The 21,992-nt window shown below is 36.7% G+C and overlaps 1 pseudogene; it reads left to right on the forward strand.

Annotated features, from left to right (window-relative positions):
- The first annotated feature begins 10,257 nt into the window (after positions 1-10,257).
- On the forward strand, positions 10,258-21,702 carry LOC100717216 (17-beta-hydroxysteroid dehydrogenase type 6-like; annotated as a pseudogene).
- The last annotated feature ends 290 nt before the right edge of the window (positions 21,703-21,992 follow it).

Here is a 21,992-nt window from a genome sequence, read left to right on the forward strand (position 1 = left end):
CTGAATTTATTTATTATATCTAAGAGTCTTTCAATGGAGTTTAGGGGGTCTTCTATGTAGAGTATCATGTCATCTGCAAACAATGATAATTTAACTTCTTCTTTTCCTATTTTTACCCCTTTTATTTCTCTTTCTTGTCTAATTGCTCTGGCTAGTATTTCCAGTGCTATATTAAATTAGAGTGGTGACAAAGAACATCCTTGTCTTGTGCCCGATTTTAAAATAAAGGCCTTCAGTTTTTGGCCATTTAGTATGATACTAGCTGTTGGTTTGTCATAGATGGCCTTTATTATATTGAGGTAAAGACCATCTATTCCAATTTTCTGTAAAGTTCTTATCATGAATGAATGTTGGACCTTATTGAAAGCTTTTTTTGCATCTATAGAAATGATCATGTGATTCTTACTTTTGGCTTTATTGATATGGTGGATTACATTTATTGATTTACTTATGTTGAACTATTCCTGCATGCCTGGGATTAATCCCATTTGGTCATGGTGTATAATCTTCTTGATGATTTGCTGCATCCCATTTGCCAATATTTTATTGAGGATCTTTGCATCTATGTTCACTAGGTAGATTGGTCTTTAGTTCTCTTTTTTTGTTATATCTTTCTCAGGTTTTGGTACTAGAGTAATATTTGCTTCTAGGAATGACTTAGGTAGGATTGCTTCCCTTTCAATATCATTGAGGAGTTTGAGGAGTGTCGGCATTAGGTCGTCTTTGTACTTCATGTAGAATTCTGCAGTGAATCCTTCTGGGTCTCGGCTCTTCTTTGTAGGTAAGGATTTAATTACATTTTCAATTTTACTAATAGAAATGGCGTTATTCAGGAGTTTTACATCTTCTTGACCTAGCTTTGGTGCTTCATACATTTCTAGGAAACTATTTCTTCTGTATTATCAAACATATGAGATTAGAGGTTGTTGAAATAGGTGTTGATGATTTGTACAGTCTGTAGTGATTTTGCCTTTTTCATTTCTTATTTCATGAATTGGAGCTTTTTCTTCCCTTTTTTAAATAAGGTTGGCTAGAGGCTTATCAATTTTATTTATTCTTTCAAAAAACCAACACTTTGATTCATTGATTCTTTGGATTCTTTTCTTAGTCTCTATTGCATTGATTTCTGCTCTGGTGTTTATAATTTCCTCTCTTCTTTTGGCTTTGGGCTTGACTTGCTCTTCTTTTTCTAGATGTTTGAGGTGTAGTATCAGGTTGTTTATTTGTATTTGTTCTGTTTTCCTGATGTGGGAACTCAGTGCAATAAATTTTCCTCTGAGGACAGTTTCCATTGCATCCCATAGATTCCAGTAAGTTGTATTTGTATTTTCATTTGCTTGTAGGTGTATTGTTTAATTTCTTCTTTAATTTCCCTGTCACCCACTGATTTCTCAAGAGTGTGTTATTCAGTTTCCATGTGTTTGTGGGATTTTTGCAGTGTCTTTTATCATTAATTTCATGGTGCTGTGATCTGATAACATGCAAGGGATAATTTCAACTCTTTTGCATTTATTTAAATATGTTCTGTGTGCTAATATATGCTCTATTTTAAAGAATGAGCAATGTACTGCTGAGAAGAATGTGCATTCAGATGTTGTTGGATGGGACACTCTGTATATGTCTATCAAGTCCATTTGTTTACAGATGTGATTGAGTTCTGTTATTTCTTTGATGATTTTCTGTCTGGTTGATCTGTCCCTTTAGTGTCAATGTTGTTTTAAGGCCTCCTATTATAATTGTGTTACTGCTAATTTGGTTTTTCATTTCTGTTAATACTTATTTTATATAACTGGGTGCTCTGGAATTTGGTGCATGTATATTTAAGATACTTATCTCTTCCTCTTGAAGTTTTCCCCTAACAAATATGTAGTGACCTTCTTTATCTCTTCTGATCATTTTTGGTTTGAAGTTCACATTGTCTGCAAACAGAATAGCTACCCCTGCTTTTTTGGGGGTTCCTGTTGCATGAAATATTATTTTTCATCCTTTGACTTTCAGTCTGTGAGTATCCTGGGTTAGATGGGTTTCTTGCAGACAGCATATGGTGGATTTTGTTTCTTGATCCATTCTGCCAGTCTGTTTTTTTAAAATTTATGCCTTGAGACCATTACATTAATGGTTAAAACTTTTATATGTTAATTTATTGTTGACATGTTATCTTTCTGCTTTTGCATCTTTACCTTTCTTTTCTGTTTAATTGTCTGCTTTGCTTAGTGTTTTTTTCCTAAGTGTATCTAAACTGTCTTTCAGTATTCTTTGCAGGGTTGGCTTGGTGATCATGAAGTTCTTCAGCTGTTCCTTGTCATGCAAATATCTTACTTCTCCATTGATTTTGCAGGACAGTTTTTCAGGGTACATCAGTTTAGGTTGGAGATCATTTTCCTTTAGGTTCTGAAATACTTCACTCCATGCTCTTCTTGACTTTATTTTTTGTGCTGAGAAGTCTTCTGTGATTCTCATAGGTTTTCCTTTATAAGTGATCTGTCTTTTCTCTCTGACAGCTTTTAATATTCTATTCTTATGTTGGATTTCTGGAATGGTGATTTTTACATGTCTGGGTGTAGTTTTATTTTGGTTATGACTATTTGTTTTTTTGTTGTTGTGTTTGTTTGTTTGTTTTGATACTGAGGATCAGACTCAGGACTTCACACTTGCCAGGCAGTCACTTATGCCACTGAGCTAAATCTTTGATTGTATTATGATTTAGATCTAGGATATTCCCTCAAATTTCATATGCTCAGATCATTGGAAGGAGGCTGGAATGAGAAAGTGCTATATTTATCAGGGGGTCCATCTATAAATGAGTTCAGTAGCTGAGTATTCTGTTGTGGGTTTGGTTTAAGTGCTCCCTGGGGGTGACCTGAAAGGTTTTATTTCTCTCCCCATCTACTCCCTTCTCACTCTGCTTCCTGGCCACCATGATGTGAGCAACTTCCCTCTGTCAGGTATTTCCACTGTGCTGTTGCTGCTTTGGAGCTTGCTGACTGACCTAAACTGTGAGCCAAAAGAAACTTTTTCCTTTTTAAATAGTAAATGTTGGATATTGTGCTCAGTGAGGAAGAAAGTGACTAAGATATCTTCTCTTGGCTGCTACTTGAAATGTAGGCATTCCTAAAAGCCTTTGCCAAGTGCTTTAGTTTGCTAATCAAAGTGAAAAGCCTCCTCTTTCAAATTCTTTTGATTTTATTTTAAAAATTAATTTACTTGATTTCTTAGAGCAGTTTTATTTTTATAAAAAATTGGACAGACACTTCCAGGAGAACATGGTGGACAGATAGCAGCAGCTACGGAGGCTCTTTGAAAGACCCAGCTTAGAATTCAGGAATGGTGCAGAGTAAGGAGTCATAAGCAAGTGGAGATATGCCCCGCTGACCCAAGAATGAACTGGGCTGAGAGAAACCAACTGGGAATGCAATCCTGGTGCTATAACAGGAACAGAAAAGCCTCAGTGTGAAAGCTGGAGCCCACGACATTGGAAGCCACGATTTGGGTTTCCCGCCGCCGCTGCTGCATCTACATCGGCTCGGTAGGGAGAGAGACGCGCGAAAACTCTGAGAATGGGAATCGGTGAACAGAGTTGAAAGCAGGATGGGCGGGGAGCTGTGCATTGACCTGCAGTCAGTGAGAGAAACTGGGACTCTTCCACGGTCTAGGAGACTCCAACAGAGGACATTCTGGGATGGGCAGACTTGCGGGAACAGGGCGCTGCAGTGACTTCTGTCACGTATCCCCCTCTCAAGTGGGATTGGTGAGCAGTGCCTAGCCTACATGACGCTGCTGGCTGAGATCCAGTAGGCTAGCACAACCCAGCACCTGAAGGTAGATTGACCTGGAGGGGCAGCCCCGCATAGGCTGCGGGGTCTGCAACTTCCTGGTGCGCTGTGGTGGGCGGGAACACCTAGCTGGTGCAATTCAATCAGACTGTGGCCTACAGGGAAGGAAGCTGAGCCTTCTATATACGCTTGCATATATAAGGAACAAAGAATATGGGAAGAGGCAGCAACAAGAAAGGCTCCTCGGCCCCCAATCCTGAGAAAGAGGCAATAGCAGACACGGCACCAATAGACATAAAGTGCTATCTTCAGAGCCTCATAGACAAGTTCAGGAATGAAGTTATTAATGACCTGAAGCTAGACATAAGCAGAATAGTTAGAGAAATGCTAAGCACCACCCAAGAAAAAACAGATGGTAGAATGGAAGAACAGAAAAAGAGGGGAGAATTGTTTGATGGAGAAAATAGAGAAAGCATAGAATATGTGAAGCAGGTTCAAAGAGATTACCAGGAAACTAAAACCTCTTTTGAACTGGCAAAACAGCTTAAAAGAAACTAAGGATAGATTATCTGAACTGGAGGGCAGATTTGTAATAAGGGAGAATGAAATGAAAAACTTCTTAAAAATAACAAAGAAACAAACAACAATAATACAAAGACTAGAAGATGATAAGAGGATCTATAACTTAAGAATTAAGAACATAAAAGAAGAGGTAGGGACACAAACAAATGGACTACAAAAGTTACTCACAGAAATAATCCAGGAAGATTTTCCTAATTTAGCAAAAGGTAAAGATACTCAGTTGTATGAAGCATACAGGACCCCAGCTACCTACAACCCAAACAGAGCAACACCCAGGCATATAATAATTAAAATTCCAGAAACCCAATACAAGAACAGAATATTAAAAGCCATCAGAGACAAGAAACAGATCACTTACAAGGGAACACCCATCAGAATTACAGCAGACTTCTCGGCACAAACCATCAAATCATGAAGAGCGTGGGGGGAAATAATTCAAGCTTTGAAAGATAATAACCTCCAGCCAAGATTGATATATCCTGCACAATTATCCCTGGAAATTGATGAAAAAACAAGGTGCTTCCAGGATAAAGAGGAACTAGGGGAACATGCAACCACCAATTCAACTTTGCAGAGAATACTGCAGGATATTCTAAAAAAGAAGAATACAAAGAATCCAGAAATAGTAGCAGAGAGGCCACAATGAATGGAGCAGAAAACAAAATGAAGAAGACAAACTGACAACTAATGACAGAAAAAGAGCTCAACAGAAATGAGGCAGAGAAGATTGGATGATAGGAATAGCTATTTTGGAGAAAATGACATCTTAATAGGTAATACTGATTTAGTATCATCTTGTTTTGAAGTCTCATCACGCTTTTGTTCTTCTGTCTCCATTGGTCTAAACAGGTTGTATCTTATTGGATTTTATTATGTATGATAGTATAAGCAAAAACTTTTATAGACAAGGAGATTATACAGAAACCATTGTTCATTTTCTGTTAGTTGATTCTAAATACCCTGTAATATTGTCATTCTCTTAAATGGTTTTACATTGTTTTGATATATTTGATGCTACAGTATATGAAGTTATACTCAAAGATTTCAAGGAAAGAGACAATATGGTAACTACTTTTAAGTCGGGATTATCTTGTGGTGAAACACTATTTTGCTTAAATGGTTATGTTTTGATCTGCACTGTTTTGCTGTTATGCCCTCTTTTATCTCAATCTCCACTTCATTATTTACTTTTTTATTTTTATCCTTTTAATTAAGGGAAAAATAAATAAAAAATAGCAGGATATATTATAGTAACCCACTTTGACTTTCCATTATCTTGATTTAAATCCCTGTATTGCTCTCACCATCTTATTTTGACTGATGTCGTTCTATTCTGTTTTGCTTGATAGTACCAGGTTCGAAAGTTTAGGTAACAGCTGTGAACATAGTGGGATTCATTATGATGCCCATTCTGGTTGACTATTATCTACTTTTGAAGATCTATAATGTCTCCAATGTTTTGGTTTTGCTGGTTTTGTTCTTTACTGTTTTGTTTAATTTTATTATAACTGATGATATAGGCAATTCTATTAGAGATAGCGGGAGGCATTATGGTAACCATTGTTGATCACCTTGTATTATGCTTTTACATTATCTATTATGTCCACCCTTTTGATTTGACTGACTCTGTTCTGTTATGTCACATTTTGTTCTACTCTCTTCCAAAAAAGTAGTGGGAACTGTGGGAGCAGCAAAACCCAAAATGTGTAATTGTCATTGTACAAAAGAGAGGAAAAGAAAGTGCTCTAAATGATACAACTGCATGTATATTTAAGTGTATAATATAGATAATGATATTACTGAGTTTTGTTGGATCATTGAACAGAACTGTTTGCAGTCTCACTGTTGGAATGTCCACTTTATAAGCTTTAATTTTGTAACTTGAACAATTATTTCTAAGATGACAATATGTAATCCATTACCTAGTGATTTCCTACTGTTTATTTTTTTCTGTAAATCTGTATAACTTGTACCCTTTTTCTGCTTTTTTTTTCTTTTTCTCCTTAAATAAAATTTAAAAAAAAATTGGACAGAGTATTCAGTTCCCTATGTACCTCTTCCCTCTACTCCCTTATTAACATTAGTGGTGTAGGTTTGTTACAACTGATGAGCCAATACTTGTATGCTATTGTTAGCTAGACTTTGTAGTATACATTAGGGTTCAGTTGTGTGTTTTAGACAAAGGACATGCATATATTATTGTAATATACTGAATAAAGTAATGCCTGTTAATGAATGCTTATGTTTATGAACAATTTGGTTGGCAAACTGAAGAATTTGGCAAATTTGCTTACTTCAGCAAACTCTGCATGGGGTGATGAACATGACTGTAGCCATCTTCCTAGCACAAACATGAACCTGACCATTGTCCCCAGAATCATGGAACAAATTAAGCTCATGAAATCAAGTGGCATTACCATTGACGTTTCATGCCCTATAGAGTCTCTATTTTTGACCTATTTATGACCACTGCTTCCATTCCCAGGCAGCTACTGGTCTTGTGACTGTCCCCAAGCTTTGCCTTTTCCAGAATGTCATATAGCTGGAATCACATTATATGTAATCTTAAACTGGATTCTTTTCAAGTTCTTCCATTCTATCTTTTTGACTTGACAGCTCATTTATTTTTTTTTCCCTGCACAGTATCAGTGTGTTTACTCACCTATCAACTCCTGAATATTGTCTTGGTTGTTCCCAGTTCTGCACAGTTATGGATCATTTCTCTCTGTCTCTTACTCACTTTTTCTCTTCTCTTTGTCTCTGTCTCTGTTTTTCTCTCTTTCTCTGACTCGCTCTATGGTGGCATTTTTTTTGAATCTAGGGCATTGCATATCGTAAGTGGTGCTCTACCACTGAGCCACATCCCCAGTTCCAAATAAATTCTTTTAAAATTCTATTTTCCTAGATAGCATTTAACTGATCTTTGATTCGTGTCTTTTTCCTCCCTACCGGTTTTATGGTTCAGTAGTTCCTGGCAAATGAACCTCCTAAATAACTCTTCACCTCAGGACTTTCAAATTTCCAATAAAATTGTTTGGTTACACTTGTTTTTTAAAATGTGTTAAATTTTAAAATTGATATTAAAACATATTGTAAAGTTATATTTGCTGTCTGGGGATGTTGCTAAATCCCCTAGGCCAGCAAGGAGTTATATTTAGAGGAAACTTCTCTGTTGTGCATAGGAACTTACTTCTATTGTATTGCTCTTATTTTCCTGTGTGTTGGTCTGGGAGCTCTTTGAGGATACAGTCCTTTGTTATCGCTTATTGTATTCCAGCTTCTGGGGCATTGCCTAGTGGAGTGTTAGGGGCTCAAAAAATACTGAAGGGAGTCCATCTACTCTTTGTTTTATCTATCACCTTTGTACCCTTGATTTGTGGTCCTCATAGTTCAATTTCTGACAGCTTGGTGGATTTCTCCATCTGGAAGTTCTGCTGATGTCTTAAACTTGCCAAACGCAAAGGGATTTCATTTCTTTTTCTTTCTTTCTTTCTTTCTTTCTTTCTTTCTTTCTTTCTTTCTTTCTTTCTTTCTTTCTTTTTTCCTCTTCAGTATTCTGTTTTTCCTTTTGGTCATTCTCCAGTGCATGATATTGTGTCTTTAGATACAAAGACTTTATCATCACTTACACTTTAAATCTTTCTGTACCTCCATGTTTTCTGTGAATTTCTTATAAGAAGCATATAAGTGATATACAAAATAATTTGTTCTGACAAGTAAATTTTTTTTCATTTTCATTTTTTTTAAACTGCTGGAGATTGAACACAAGTCCTTGCATATACTAATTCAGTGAATAGGAGCTGTGAACAAGCTCTTCCTAATTCCCAATATCTTTCCTCTATTTTGTTCCATATTTACACTTTGGATTTCTTATACAGGAGAAGCAAGTTTGCACTACTTATATTTGTGTGTCTGATTTATTTCAGTTAGGATTATGGTTGAGATACTGGATGTATATCTTTTGTCTATCATTTTCTTTGCTTATTATCTCTTTTTTGGGGGGGCAGTACTGGTAGGCAAATGCTCTATCATGAGTCACAATTTTATTTATTTAGTACTGGGGATTGAACCCCGGACCTTAACTGAGCTACATACCCAGCCTCTTTTTAGATTTTTTAAAATTTTGAGACAGTGCCTTGTTAAATTGTGAAAATGACTGGCTGGGTTTAAACTCTCAATCCTCCCATCTCAGTCTCCTGGAGTGCTCCTGGATTCCAAACAAATGCCATATACTTGGTTCCCAGACCTTTAAAAAAAACTTTATTTGTTTTGGTTTTTAGACAAGGTCTCACTATGTAGTTAAGGCTGGCTTTGAACTCACTGTGTGGCCCAGGCTGGCCTTGAATTTGTGGCAATATTCCTGACTCAGCCTCCTGAGTGTTGCAATTACTGGCATGTGCCATCTCACTCACCTCCTCACATTCACAATTTTAATTTTTTTACACTTTTTATTGTTGCACAAATTAATGGTTTTCATTTTGGTGAGTTATACACAGACATAACAATCTTCATCATTTTCACCCCCTCATTGCTTTCTTACCCTCCATGTCTCCCTCCATGTTTTAAGGGGTTTCAGTAGCCGTATTTTGTTCATATCCATTATTTACATCCACTTTCCAACTCTTACATTCCCTTCCTTTCATATAATAGGGATCCCATTTACCTTCATGACACAGTGTGCCACTGATTTGCCTGGCTACTTCAAACTTATGATGCTCTTGCCTCAGCTTTCCCCAGTAGCTGGAATTACCATACCTAGATTATTTCTTTTTGAATCTTTGATCTAAACTCATTTTTTCCTGACTACACACATTCTTGGGATTTAGACATTAGAAGGTACCAAAGTAAAATTTGTCTTTTTTGTATTTCGTAAAATGCCTTCCTTTTCCCCACATTTTTGAAAGATATTTTTGCTAGAAATGCAATTCTAAGTTTACCATCATTTTCTCTCTGCATGCTGATGAATCCATCCCATTGTTTTCTTCCTCCTGTTTTTCTGTTAACAGGTAAAATGTTAGGCTGTTTTCTGTTGAATTTTGTTTTTTTTTTCTATTTATTGAATTCTTTGCTCTTTGACATTTATTTTGATGTGCGTAAATGTGGATTTCTCTATTTTTGGTGCTTATTAGCTTTTCCTGGTACTGAGATTAGGTCACAAACTATTTCTCAATTCAGATAGAAATTGTGAATCAGCAAAGTACAGCTCTGCAAATAGCCCTGATTCCTGCGGTCAATATCAGTTAACCCTGCATGTGGTTTGTTAATATTGTTGGCTGCTGGTCTTTGCCCTCTGTTGCTGCCAGCTGTCACCATTCCATGCTGGCTTGGGCTGAATGCCATTAGTTGACTCTATTGTTGCTGCTTTCTGTTGCTGATCTTAGTTAAGTGTTGGTCTCTGGAGTTCTTCAGGGCTAATAGCCCCCTATTGTATATAGCTCTTTATTTTGAAGGAACTGCTCTGTCCACAGCATTCAGGACAAAAATCCTAAATAAATTTATATGATCTTTTAGATTCATACTACCCAGGAAATAAACCACAAGCAGATTTACAGGGCCACTAGAACAAGGCTTTATTTGAACATGACCAGAGAAAGCCTTCCCACACTAATTTGAGAAGTGTGAGGAAAATATTGCTTATATAGCAGCTTTAGGCCTATGATTGGTTGCAATTAACATCTGCTGATTGGTCCAAACCAGACTAAACTCAAGTCTTCTGATTATAGTCTATCAACTGGTCCAAATGCAATCCTGCTTATTTTAAATTGGAGCTCACTGCAATTAGGACAGACATCTTCCAGAGCAGGTGCAGAGTGTCCAGGACAGCTGCAGCTGTCATGGCAGCAGTTTGTTGGAATGGCATAGACACAGCTGTTTGATTAATAGCTGTCATGTCTTTTCAAAAATGGCAGGCTGCAACTGGGGAATCTGCAGAGGGGCTATCTGTGTTAATTGCAGTTTACTGGAGTTTGGGGAGATTGGGGATGTTAATAATGGGAGAGCAGCTGCAAAGCAGCTTAGGGGTGGGAGGAGGACACTGAAGCAGGAGGCAAGCATCCTCCAGTCCCAAGGGAGACTGAAGGGAAGTGAGGGGAAGCTATTGGCCAAACCATGCTTCCCTGCAGCTGGTCTAGGAAAAGGAGGAGGAAAATCAGGCTCTTGTCCTTTGTATCATTTGATCTGTATCTCCAGCTCTTTTAAAAAATTTGTTTGTTTTTAAGTCACAAAGTTGTCCAGGCTGGGCTCAAATCTCCAATCATACACTATAGATTCTTATGGTAGTCTTGTTGATTTTTTTACTATAGCTAAAGTGACATAGTGTTGCTATCAACTGGTTTCCTCTGTATGCCAATACCTGGGTTGCCTTGGTGTGATTAACAAGACAATTTATTTCCAGAGCACTGAGTAGTGAGCCAGATAAACTGCAGCATCTCCTCTCACATAAATAGAGCAAAGGAGATTCTGGGACAGAGGCAAAGGCTTATAGTTAACCATATCCAGAGGTTGCACTATGAGTATCAGCATACAGTGTGTTTTAAAACCAGGTACATGTCATGTAATTTACCTGAAGACTCAGGCCTTTGTTGTACATAGGTTAACTCTCACAAAGAAAAGGGAAACATGCTTTTGCATCTTTGAGAATAGTTTTCAAATCTCAATTGAATTTTCATTTTTAAATGCTAAGATTTTACATTAAAAATTAAATCTACTTATAGAAGAAAGGTACATTAACTATAAAAAGTTTAAAGAAATGAAGAGTCCATTTTTAGAAACTTAAATATAGACTATTTTCTATTACTGAAATGGGCAAATGTAGTGTGTTTCTTTCTTTATTTTCTGTTTTTTGGTCTGGCTTTGTTCTTGGGGCTGAAAACTGATTAATAAGAGAAACTTCTAGCCATTTGACTTTGATGGTTTTTTATATTGATGTGTCAAATTAGATTAATGTATACAACATGCTATTAGTAAGCTGCATTACAGTTTATCTAAGCTTTCTGTCTGTTGACTTCTTAGTTCTCAGTTATGGCCTTTCTATTTTAGACTATTTAATTAGGCCCTGCTCCTGTGGTTTTTTTTTTTTGGTTAAAATGTCAAGTCTTGAGTATTTCCCAAAGTATGTATCTGTTTAGTGGAAAAAAAGTTTTCCAGTCATATATGAGTAAAATTTCTAAATATTTCCATTGTATTTTGGTTATAAGAAGTCATCAATAATGTTTTCCCCTTCTCTCTTCCTTTATGTTAAATTGTTTGTTTTTTGTATTTTTGAGACAAGGTCTTGCTATGCAGTTCAGGCTGGTCTTGAGCTCACTTGGTAGCCCAGGTTGGTCTCAAACTTGCAATGATCCTCCTGCCTTAGCTTCCCAAGTTCTAGGATTACATGCGTGTGCCACTGCACCTGGCTTAATTATGTTAAATATTCTAAGTAATATTCTTCATCTTCCATTCCTCCATCCCTGCTAGGGAAAGGAGTGGGTGTATGTGTGAATGTATGTCAGTCTATGTATGATCTTGTCTCAACTCTTTTCCCCATTTTGGAAATATAAACTTTAACATTAGCAAAAAAAATTTTTTTTTACTATTTCTAAAAAGCAGAGTAAAAATCTGAAATCTGTATGGAAGAAGAAAGGGCATTTGGTAATTTTTCATCCATGTTACCTATAATTCTAGTCAAAGAAAAAGATTTTGCTGAACTGCAACTCAACTTTAAAAATGACAAATCCAATGAATTCTATCCAAAAGTGGTTTTATTTTTTACTATTGTACCATGGGGGTTACTAATTCTATTAAATACATTATTTTGAACAGATGAGAAATCTGATTGTGTTTACAACTAAGAGGTAAAACTGATTTGACTATGATCGTTTATATGGTTTTGAAAAAAAAAAAATGTTCCAATAAGTTTCCTTAGTTTTTTCTCCAAGTGTCTGTAGTAGTAAAAAGAATTTGAATACAACATCATATTTCTAAGTGTAAAGTAGTTAATACAAATTTTTCAGTAGAACTTTTGCTATATGGTTATCAGTTGGGTTTTTTTCCCCTCTTTATTTTGTACATGCCGGCCTGAACTCAGAGTGACTCTCCTGCCTTCCCCTTTGGAGTTCTGGAATTACAGGAGTGTACCATGATGCCCAGCTATCAGTTCATTTTGAGAGAGAATGCTGTATCACAGAAGTGTCAGTTGCTACCTCATGCTCCTTGATTTATAAGTTCTTTACACAGTATTCCTTTCTTTCTCTTGTTTTTGCCAATCACTTGATTTACCTTGTCTATGTAAAATGGAACGTGGAGACTGGGAAGTTGAATATTTCCTATTGTTATATCACCTTATTCTATTGCATTTACTTTTAATTTCTGTACCCTCTGAACATATCTTATGCAGGAAGGACATTTTTCCTCTAAAAAAGGAGCATATATTTTCTTTAGTATTTTTTGTTATTGTTAGCAAGAAAATTTATCAAGATAACCAATTAGCATTTTTGTCTAAGACTCAATGCCTAACTTGACTTTAACAGGAACTCTGGGGCCTGGTCAACAATGCTGGAATTGTCAGCCAAATGGTCCTCAGTGAGTGGCAAAAGACTGAAGACTTTGTGAATATCTTCAAAGAGAACCTCATTGGTTTGATGGACGTGACCCTGAACATGCTTCCCTTGGTGAAGAGAGCACGGGGGAGGATCGTCAATGTCTCCAGCATTCTGGGAAGAGTTGCTCTCTCTCCTGTACCCTACAGCTGCTTCAAGTATAGAGTGAAGCATTTTCAGATATACTGAGGTATATCTTAAGGTGAAACAAAAGCAACTATTGAACACTTCCTCATGTCTTAGGCATGGTGTTACATACTTATTACATCACTCTCCAAATATCTTAGTTCACAGATTTGATTACTAGCTATATATAAATATATAGTACACTCTCTTGTTTCTGAATTAGCTGTTACCATTTCTTCCTGGTGATCCTCTTCCTTACAGATTCCTCATTTGCTTCCAAGTTTCTCTTCCCTTTCCTCTACATGTATTTTACTATGATTTGAACTTGCTGCAACCCTCATGGCCCTTCCTCTAGCTCTTGGATCATGCTCATCTACTACTTCTGATTCGTTTTTTGGATTTATTCTCTTTTTTCTTTTCTTTTCTTTAAGAGGATAAAAACAAGGAAACTAGAATAGAATAAAATCAGCCAAAGTAAACCAGTGTAAGTGATACAAGACTTCAAAACCTTATAAAACAACGATAGTTACCATAATGCCTTTTGTTGTCTTCAAAATAACTGCAGATATCTTCAGACACAGTAAAAACTGAACAGAATAGAATAGAATAGACAAAAGACAAAAGAATGAATGCAATAAAGGACTTCAAAACAAGTCACTAGTAAATCCAAAATGGCCACCATAATATGCCTTGCTATCTTTTAAATAGCTGCTCTTGCCATCAGATTTAACATAATCAAACAAAACAAAAGAGAATAAAACCCAACCCCAAAAAACAGTGAAAATAATATGGTTTCCAAATGGGGATCGCTTCTTGGTGGTTTTGTTCTTTCCCTTTGCAGTCCACAAATCGTGTTGACTAATAGAGGCTTGGGTCTCTGTTTTGGGTTTTTGAGACAGGGAATTCTTATGTAGTCCAGGCAGGCCTTGAATTCACTATGTAACACAGGCCGACCTCAAATTCACAGTGATCCTCTTGCCTCCCAGCACTTGACTCCTGAGTGCTGGGATTACAGGTGTATGCCACCATATCTGATTGTTTCCTTTTCTTAAATATTTCAATTATATTTTAATTTCTATGGGGATTCCTCTTGATTTAGTTCACTTCTTTGTGTGTGTCAGCTGATACCATATATGTAACATTTTGTGCATTTATTATATGTCAGGCAAGGTTGTGAGTACATCTATTAAATCATTTAAATATCTTTTTTAGTTCTATATTCCCATACTGGAGATTGAACACAGTGCCTTACACTCAGCTGTATCCAAAGTCCATTTTTCTTTAAAAAAAATTTTTTTTGAGATAGAGTGTTGTAGAGATCCTAAGAGTTCCAGCCTAGTCTTGAACTTATGATCACGATCCCCTAACCTTAGCCTCCGAGTATATTGGGATGACGGGCATGAGTCACCATTCCCAACTATTACTCAAATTTCATAGGACTCCAGTGAGGAAGTTATTATCTTGATCCATATTATATATGTGAGGAAACCTTTTGAAATTCTTTCTTTTTCCTCTGTAGTGGTGATTGAATCCAGAGCCTTATATATGTTAAATATGTACTCTATCTCTGATGATATTCCGAGAAGGTAATTCTTTGGAATTTTCTTATGCTTATTGGACTTACCCACTGTGAGCTTTTGAAAGTGAGGAGTTGAGTTTTAATGTGCTGAGGTTGTGCATGTAAAATGCTTAATACTGTACCTGTCATTGTAAGTGTATTTTTCCTTTATTATAGAAATGGTTTTCCTTAAGCCATCAGTGTGTAGCATATAACGGATAATTAAATGTTTGGTAAGCAATTGTATATACAATTAAATGTTTATATGAGTTGATATATTCATATTTAATTGTTGAACCTAGGGATGTTTAAACTTTTATTTTTTCCTCTTCATTTTTTTATCCTAAAATACTCAGTAAGGTTTTTTTCAATTAAAATAACCATTTTTGTTCTGCTTTGTGTTATTTTCCTTGAGAACGTTAAAATGCTAGTGTCTTTTAATAATAGGAATTAATTTGAAGAATTTTTTTTCAGGCATGAGATGAAAACATTTGGAGTGAAAGTCAGCATAGTTGCTCCTTGCTTCTTCTGAATGGACATGACAAATGTGCCATTTTGCTTAGAGAAAGTAAAGCAAGTCTGAAATGAAACTCCTACCATATTAAGGAATCCTATGGACAGAGGTTTTTTGATGCTTGTAAGTTTTTTCCTTTCCTAAAAATAATGTATGTTTGTATAAGAAAAGGAAGATGGGGTTGGTGGAGAATGATTGGCAGAAGCCTGGAGACAAAGCTTTTTTTTTAAAAAAAAAAAAAAAAACCCGTTCCAGCACAGGAGGGGGTCAGGAAGATTCCGTTTTTTTGAGTGTCACATTCACAGGAGGCCTAGAGGAGAGGTTCTTGCCCTTCTTGTTACCTATGTATAGGTGAGGGCCCCTGGACATTAGAAAGTATTTCATGCTTAGATGTATAGAAGCTTTGGTCTTGAGAGGAGGGCTCCTTGAGAATTTGGCAGGGTTGATGTGTGGCAAGATATGTCTGCTTATATTGTTAGTGACGAAGACGCTGGCCATAAACTCTGTCTTATTGTGAAGTGGGGAGGCTGCAGGCAATCAAGATCCCAAAGGTCATTGCGGGGGACAAGACCTCGCACATACAGATCTCAGAAGCCTGTGGAAGGGAGATGACTCAGGTCCAAGGAAGAACATCATTTTAATGACCTGAAGGAGTAGATAGTAGGGTTGGAAGCAATGCTGTCCACGTAGAGAAGTAGGAGAGGTATGCCCATGTGGGTCTGCAAGTTCTTGGGGGGAAGGAAAGCTTTTTCTTCACACAAGAGGCTGAGGCTGAGAGCAATAGGTATCTGTCAATTTTATTTCATGGACAAAAAGGTTTTTTGGTGATAACAGCAGCCCCGTCACTGCCTTTGGATGATATTGCAGTCCAGAGAAAAGGAGAAGGGGAAAGTGCAAGTGTAAGATTCCTGAATTTGCATGTGGGTACATTAGACCTGAGGGGCCATCAGCAACAGAGAGGAAGAGGAGTTGGATGAGAGAAAGCTGATCTGACAGTGCCTTCTCCTCTCAGAACTTTCAGCCAGTTAGGAGGTACAGGGCTGGGTATTGGCACAAATTCTTCCTCATCACAGATTCCTACAGTCTTAAGGATGTTTTTCCTGTGGGTACATAGATTTTGATAGTAGACATCAGTAGGAAACTAGAATTGTCTGTGAGAAGACTACCTAAATCATGGGATATATATATATATATATATATATATATATATATATATATATTGTAATTTAGAAAGAGCTGAGCTAATTATACATATCAGTATAACAGAATAATATAGATAAGTGTTTTCAACATAAATATAACGGAATGCATGCAGGAATATTAATTTTTTTCAGTAGCTGCATTAAAGGAGGGAAAAAGAAAGCTGGAGATTTAGTTGTAGAACTCTTGCTTATCTTTGTTAGGCTCTAGTTTTGATTCTCAGCACTTTTTTTTGGATGGGGGAGAAAATGGAATAAGACTTTACTTATTAGGCTATTCTATTTCATCCACTATATCCAAAATGTTGTTATAAAATACTAATGATCAATATAGAGGTTATTCATAATATATTTTGTTTTTTCTTAGTAGGCTTTGAAAATTAATTTTTATTTTATGCCAACAGCTCCAATGTATTTGGAAGCTAATTTTTCCTAAGAAGTACTACTTTCCTGTTAGATTTAACAGAATATAGTTATCAATAGCCTTACTCATAATAGTTCTAACTGGAAACAATTGAGACATGTGCCAGTTGGTGAATTAAGGAAAATGTGCTGTAACCCTACAATGGAATGTCATTTGGCAGTGAAAAGCTAGGATGTATTGGTAACTGCTGAAACATGGAAGAATCTTCAAAATGTGACATTCAGCAAAAGAATCCTGTTGCACAAGACCATAACATATGACTCCATTTGTATAAAATTTCCAGAAAGGCAAATCTGTAGAGACAGGAAGTGTATTAGTGGTTACCTTAAGTTGGGTGAATTGATGAGAAAAGAAAGAGATTGTTAATGTGTACTAGGTTTTTTTTTAAAGTTTTTTTTCTTTTGGTGCTGGGGATTGAACTCAGTGTCACATGCAGCTTGGCAAGTGCTTTTATTGCTGAGCTACACCCCCAGCTTTCAGGATTTCTTTTTGGTCCAATATATATGTTCTAAACATGGATTGTGGTGGTGTTTGCAGAACTGCTAATACTATGTATTAAAAGTCATTAATTTGTATAATTCACATGACTGGATTTTATGATATGTGGAGTTGCACATTTTAAATGGCTCAATTTTATGACCCAATAAAAATTTTAGAAATTTCCTAATTAAAGAAGCAGATTAAACTGAGCATGGTGGCACATGCCTGTAATCCCAGCACTTGGGAGGCTGAGGCAAGAGGAGCACCAGTAATTCAAGGCCAGTCTGTGCTACATAGCAAGTTCAAGGCCTGCCTGGGCTCCTGAGCAAGACTCTGTCTCAAAACACAAAAACAAAAACAAAACAAAACAAAGCAAATAAAAAGAAGCAGATTAATATATGTATGTTGACATTTACCAGGCAGGCGCTCAGACACTGAACTAATTGGACCCAGTAAGACCATCTCAAACAAATAAAAAGGGAGGTATGGTAGCAGATGCCTGAAATCCCAGCACAAACAAAGGCTGAGGCAAGGGATCAAAAGCTTGAGTCTCACATGGGCAACTTAGTGAGACCCTGTCTCAAAATAAAAAATATTTTAAGAAATGAAAAGGGTTGGTAGACTTCTGGGAGAACATGGTGGACAGATAGCAGCAGCTATGGAGGCTCTCTGAGAGACCCAGCTTAGAATCCAGGAATGGTGCAGAGTGAGGAATTCTAAGCAAGAGGAGATATACCCTGCTGACCCAAGAACGAACTGGGCTGAGAGAAACCAACTGGGAATGTAATCCTGGTGCTATAACAGGAACAGATAAAGCCTCAGCGTGGAAGCTGGAGCCCGCACCATTGGAAGCCAAGATTTGGGTTTCCTGCCACTGCTGCTGCGTCTGAATCGGCTTGGCAGGGAGAGAGACAGGCGAAAGCTCTGAGAGCAGGAATCGGTGAACGGAGTTGAGAGCAGGACGGGTGGGGAGCCATGCATCGACCAGCTGTGAGTGAGGGAAACTGGGACTCCTCCACAGTCTAGGAGGCTCCAACAGAGGACATTCTGGGACCGGGCAGACTTGCCGGAAAAGGGCACTGTAGTGACTTCAGTCACATATCCCCCTCTCAAGTAGGATTGGTGAGCAGTGCCTAGCCTACATGGCACTGCTGGCTGAGACCCAGTAGGGTAGCACAACACAGGTCCCAGCGCCTGGAGGTGCACCCTAGCAGTGAAGCCTTTGGTAGGTTGACCTGGAGGGGCAGGCCCCGCATAGGCTTCCTGGTCTGTAACTCCCTGGTGTGCTGTGGTGGGCGGGAAAACCTAGCCAGCGCAATTCAAACAGACTGTGGCTGACAGGGAAGGAAGCCGGGCTTCCTATATATGCTTGTATATAGGGAACAAAGAATATGGGAAGAGGGAGCAACAAGAAAGGCTCCTCAGCCCCCAATCCTGAGAAACAGGCAATAGCAGACACGGCACCAATAGACATAAAGCGCTATCTCTAGAGCCTCATAGACGAGTTCAGGAATGAAATTAGTAATGATCTGAAGCAACACATAAGCAGAATAGTTAGAGAAATGCTAAGCACCACCCAAGAAAAAACAGATGGTGGAATGGAAGAACAGAAAAAAAGGGGAGAATTGTTTGATGGAGAAAATAGAGAAAACATAGAATATGTGAAGCAGGTTCAAAGAGATTACCAGGAAACTAGAAACTCTACCGAAAACTGGCATAACAGCTTGAAAGAAACTAAGGACAGATTATGTGAACTAGAGGACAGATTTGTAATATGGGGGCATGAAATGAAAAACTTCTTAAAAATAAACAAACAGCAATAATACAAAGACAGAAGATGATAAGAGGATCTATAACTTAAGAATTAAGAACACAAAAGAAGAAATAGGGACACAAACAAATGAAACAAAAGCTACTCACAGAAATAATCCAGGAGAATTTTCCTAATTTAGCAAAAGGTAAAGATACTCAGATGTATGAAGCATACAGGACCCCAGCTACCTACAACTCAAACAGAGCAACACCCAGGCATATAATAATCAAAATTCCAGAAATCCAATACAAGAACAGAATATTAAAAGCTGTTAGAGACAAGAAACAGATCATTTACAAGGGAACACCCATCAGAATTACAGCAGACTTCTCGGCACAAACCATCAAATCACGAAGAGCATGGGGGGAAATAATTCAAGCTTTGAAAGATAATAATCTCCAGCCAAGATTGATATATCCTGCACAACTATCCCTGGAAATTGATGGGAAAACAAGGTGCTTCCAGGATAAAGAGGAACTAGGGGAATATGCAACCACCAATTCAACTCTACAGAGAATACTGCAGGATATTCTAAAAAAGAAAAATATGAAGAATCCAGAAATAGTGGCAGAGAGGCCACAATGAATGGAGCAGAAAACAAAATGAAGAAGACAAACTGACAACTAATGACAGAAAAAGAGCTCAACAGAAATGAGGCAGAGAAGATTGGATGATAGGAACAGCTATTTTGGAGAAAACGAGGTTATAATAGGTAATGCTGATTTAATATCATCTTGTTTTGAAGTCTCATCAAGCTTTTATTCTTCTGTCTCCATAGGTCTTCACATGTTGTATCTTATTGGATTTTAGTATATGTGATAGTATAAACCAAAACTTTTATAGACAAGGAAATTATACAGAAACCATTGTTCATTTTCTGTTAGTTGATTCTAAATACCCTTTAATACTGTCATTCTCCTGAATGGTTTTACATTGTTTTGATATATTTGATGCTACAGTATATGAAGTTATTCTCAAAGATTTCAAGGAAAGAGACAATATGGTAACTACTTTTATGTCGGGATTATCTTGTGGTGAAACACTATTTTGCTTAAATGGTTATTTTTTGATCTGCGCTGTTTTGTTGTTATGTCCTCTTTTATCTCAATCTCCATTTTATTATTTACTTTTTTATTTTTATCCTTTTAATTAAGGGAAAAATAAATTTAAAAACCCAGCAGGATATATTATAGCAACCCACTTTGATTTTCTATTAACTTGATTTGAAGCCCTGTATTGCTCTCACCATCTTGTTTTTACTGATGTTCCTCTATTCTGTTTTGCTTGATAGTACCAGGTTCGAAAGTTTAGGCAACAGCTGTGAAGATAGTGGGATTCATTATGACGCCCATTCTGGTTGACTATTATCTACTTTTGAAGACCTATAATGTCTCCAATGTTTTGGTTTTGTTGGTTTCGTTCTTTACTGTTTTGTTCAATTTTATTATAACTGATGATATAGGCAATTCTATTAGAGATAGCGGGAGGCAGTATGGTAACCATTGTTGATCACCTTGTATTATGTTTTTACATATCTATTATGTGCACCCTTTTGATTTGACCGACTCTGTTCTGTTATGTCACATTTGGTTTTACTCTCTTCCAAAAAAGTAATAAGAACTGTGGGAGTAATAAAACCCAAAATGTGTAATAGTCATTGTACAAAAGAGAGGAAAAGAAAGTGCTCTAAACGATATAACTGCATGTATATTTAAGTGTATAAGATAGATAATGGTATTACTGAGTTTTGTTGGATCATTGAACAGAACTGTTTGCAGTCTCACTGTTTGAATGTCCAATTTATATGCTTTAATTTTGTAACTTGAACAAATATTTCTAAGATGACAATATGTAATCCATTAACTAGTGATTTCCTACTGCTTATTTATTTTTTTTGAAATTCTGTATAACTTGTACCCTTTTTCTGCTTTTGTTTTCTTTTTCTCCTTAAATAAAATTTAAAAAAATATATGTATGTTGGTGCAAGCATACTTTAAAAGTTTTCTAGTAACTGAAATAAGGTTTAAAATTAAGATACATTAAAATGAAATTGAAAAATCAATTTGGTTCACACTAGTTATATTCCAAATGTTCCAAAGCTATATGCACTATTGGCTATCAAAGAGAGAAGCACAATTCTGGGTGGTTGATTTGGAATTCTTTGGGATTAAAGTGGTTAGATCTTGTGACTTCATGGAAAAAGATCTTAAGGTAGAAATATAAAGACTAAGATTACTGACTGTCTTTTCTCTTTTTGTATACAGATTTCAGAATGATAAATCAAATGCTGTCATCCTGCAGCAAAAACCTGAACCTGGTCACTGACTGCATGGAACATGCTCTGACCTCTGTGCATCCTCGTACTCGATATTCAGGCGGCTGAGATGCAAAATTTTTCTTCATCCCTCTGTCTTATTTACCTACATCACTGACAGACTACATACTGACTAGATCCTGGCCCAAAGTAGCCCAGACAGTCTAAACAAAACTGGTTTAGTGGCTTTGGGAATGAACAATACAAAAGTCTGGAATTCGCTGCAGTGTCTCAGTAACCCTGATTCAAAACTGAGGCTGTTTGTAACAATAACCATTCTTTTCTCAATTCATTTGTTTACCTCATCAGAAAACTAACACGTTCACCATCCAGATAGCTAATGTTTATTGCTTTTGGTGGCAGATATTTACTATATTTTAAATATTTTTTGATAAAGATATTTCTAAAATGTTTCATTCCTCGTCACCCTATTAAACTGAGCCAAGTGAAAACAATTTAACTTGTTTTGATGTCATTTCTTTAAGTATATAAATAGTTATTTTATGTTGTGAGAGACTCTTCTTCAGGTACTAAAGAAAACTATGGGGCTATGGGATTATAGGAATGAACAATCATGCCTGGGTTTTTTTTTTTTTTTTTACATTTTAAATATTTTATTTCAAATTCCCC

The sequence above is a fragment of the Cavia porcellus genome, unplaced genomic scaffold, assembly GCF_034190915.1.
Source record: "Cavia porcellus strain 051 isolate PalLab524CR breed Dunkin Hartley unplaced genomic scaffold, mCavPor4.1 scaffold_8, whole genome shotgun sequence".
NCBI classification, from domain to species: Eukaryota; Metazoa; Chordata; class Mammalia; order Rodentia; family Caviidae; genus Cavia; species Cavia porcellus.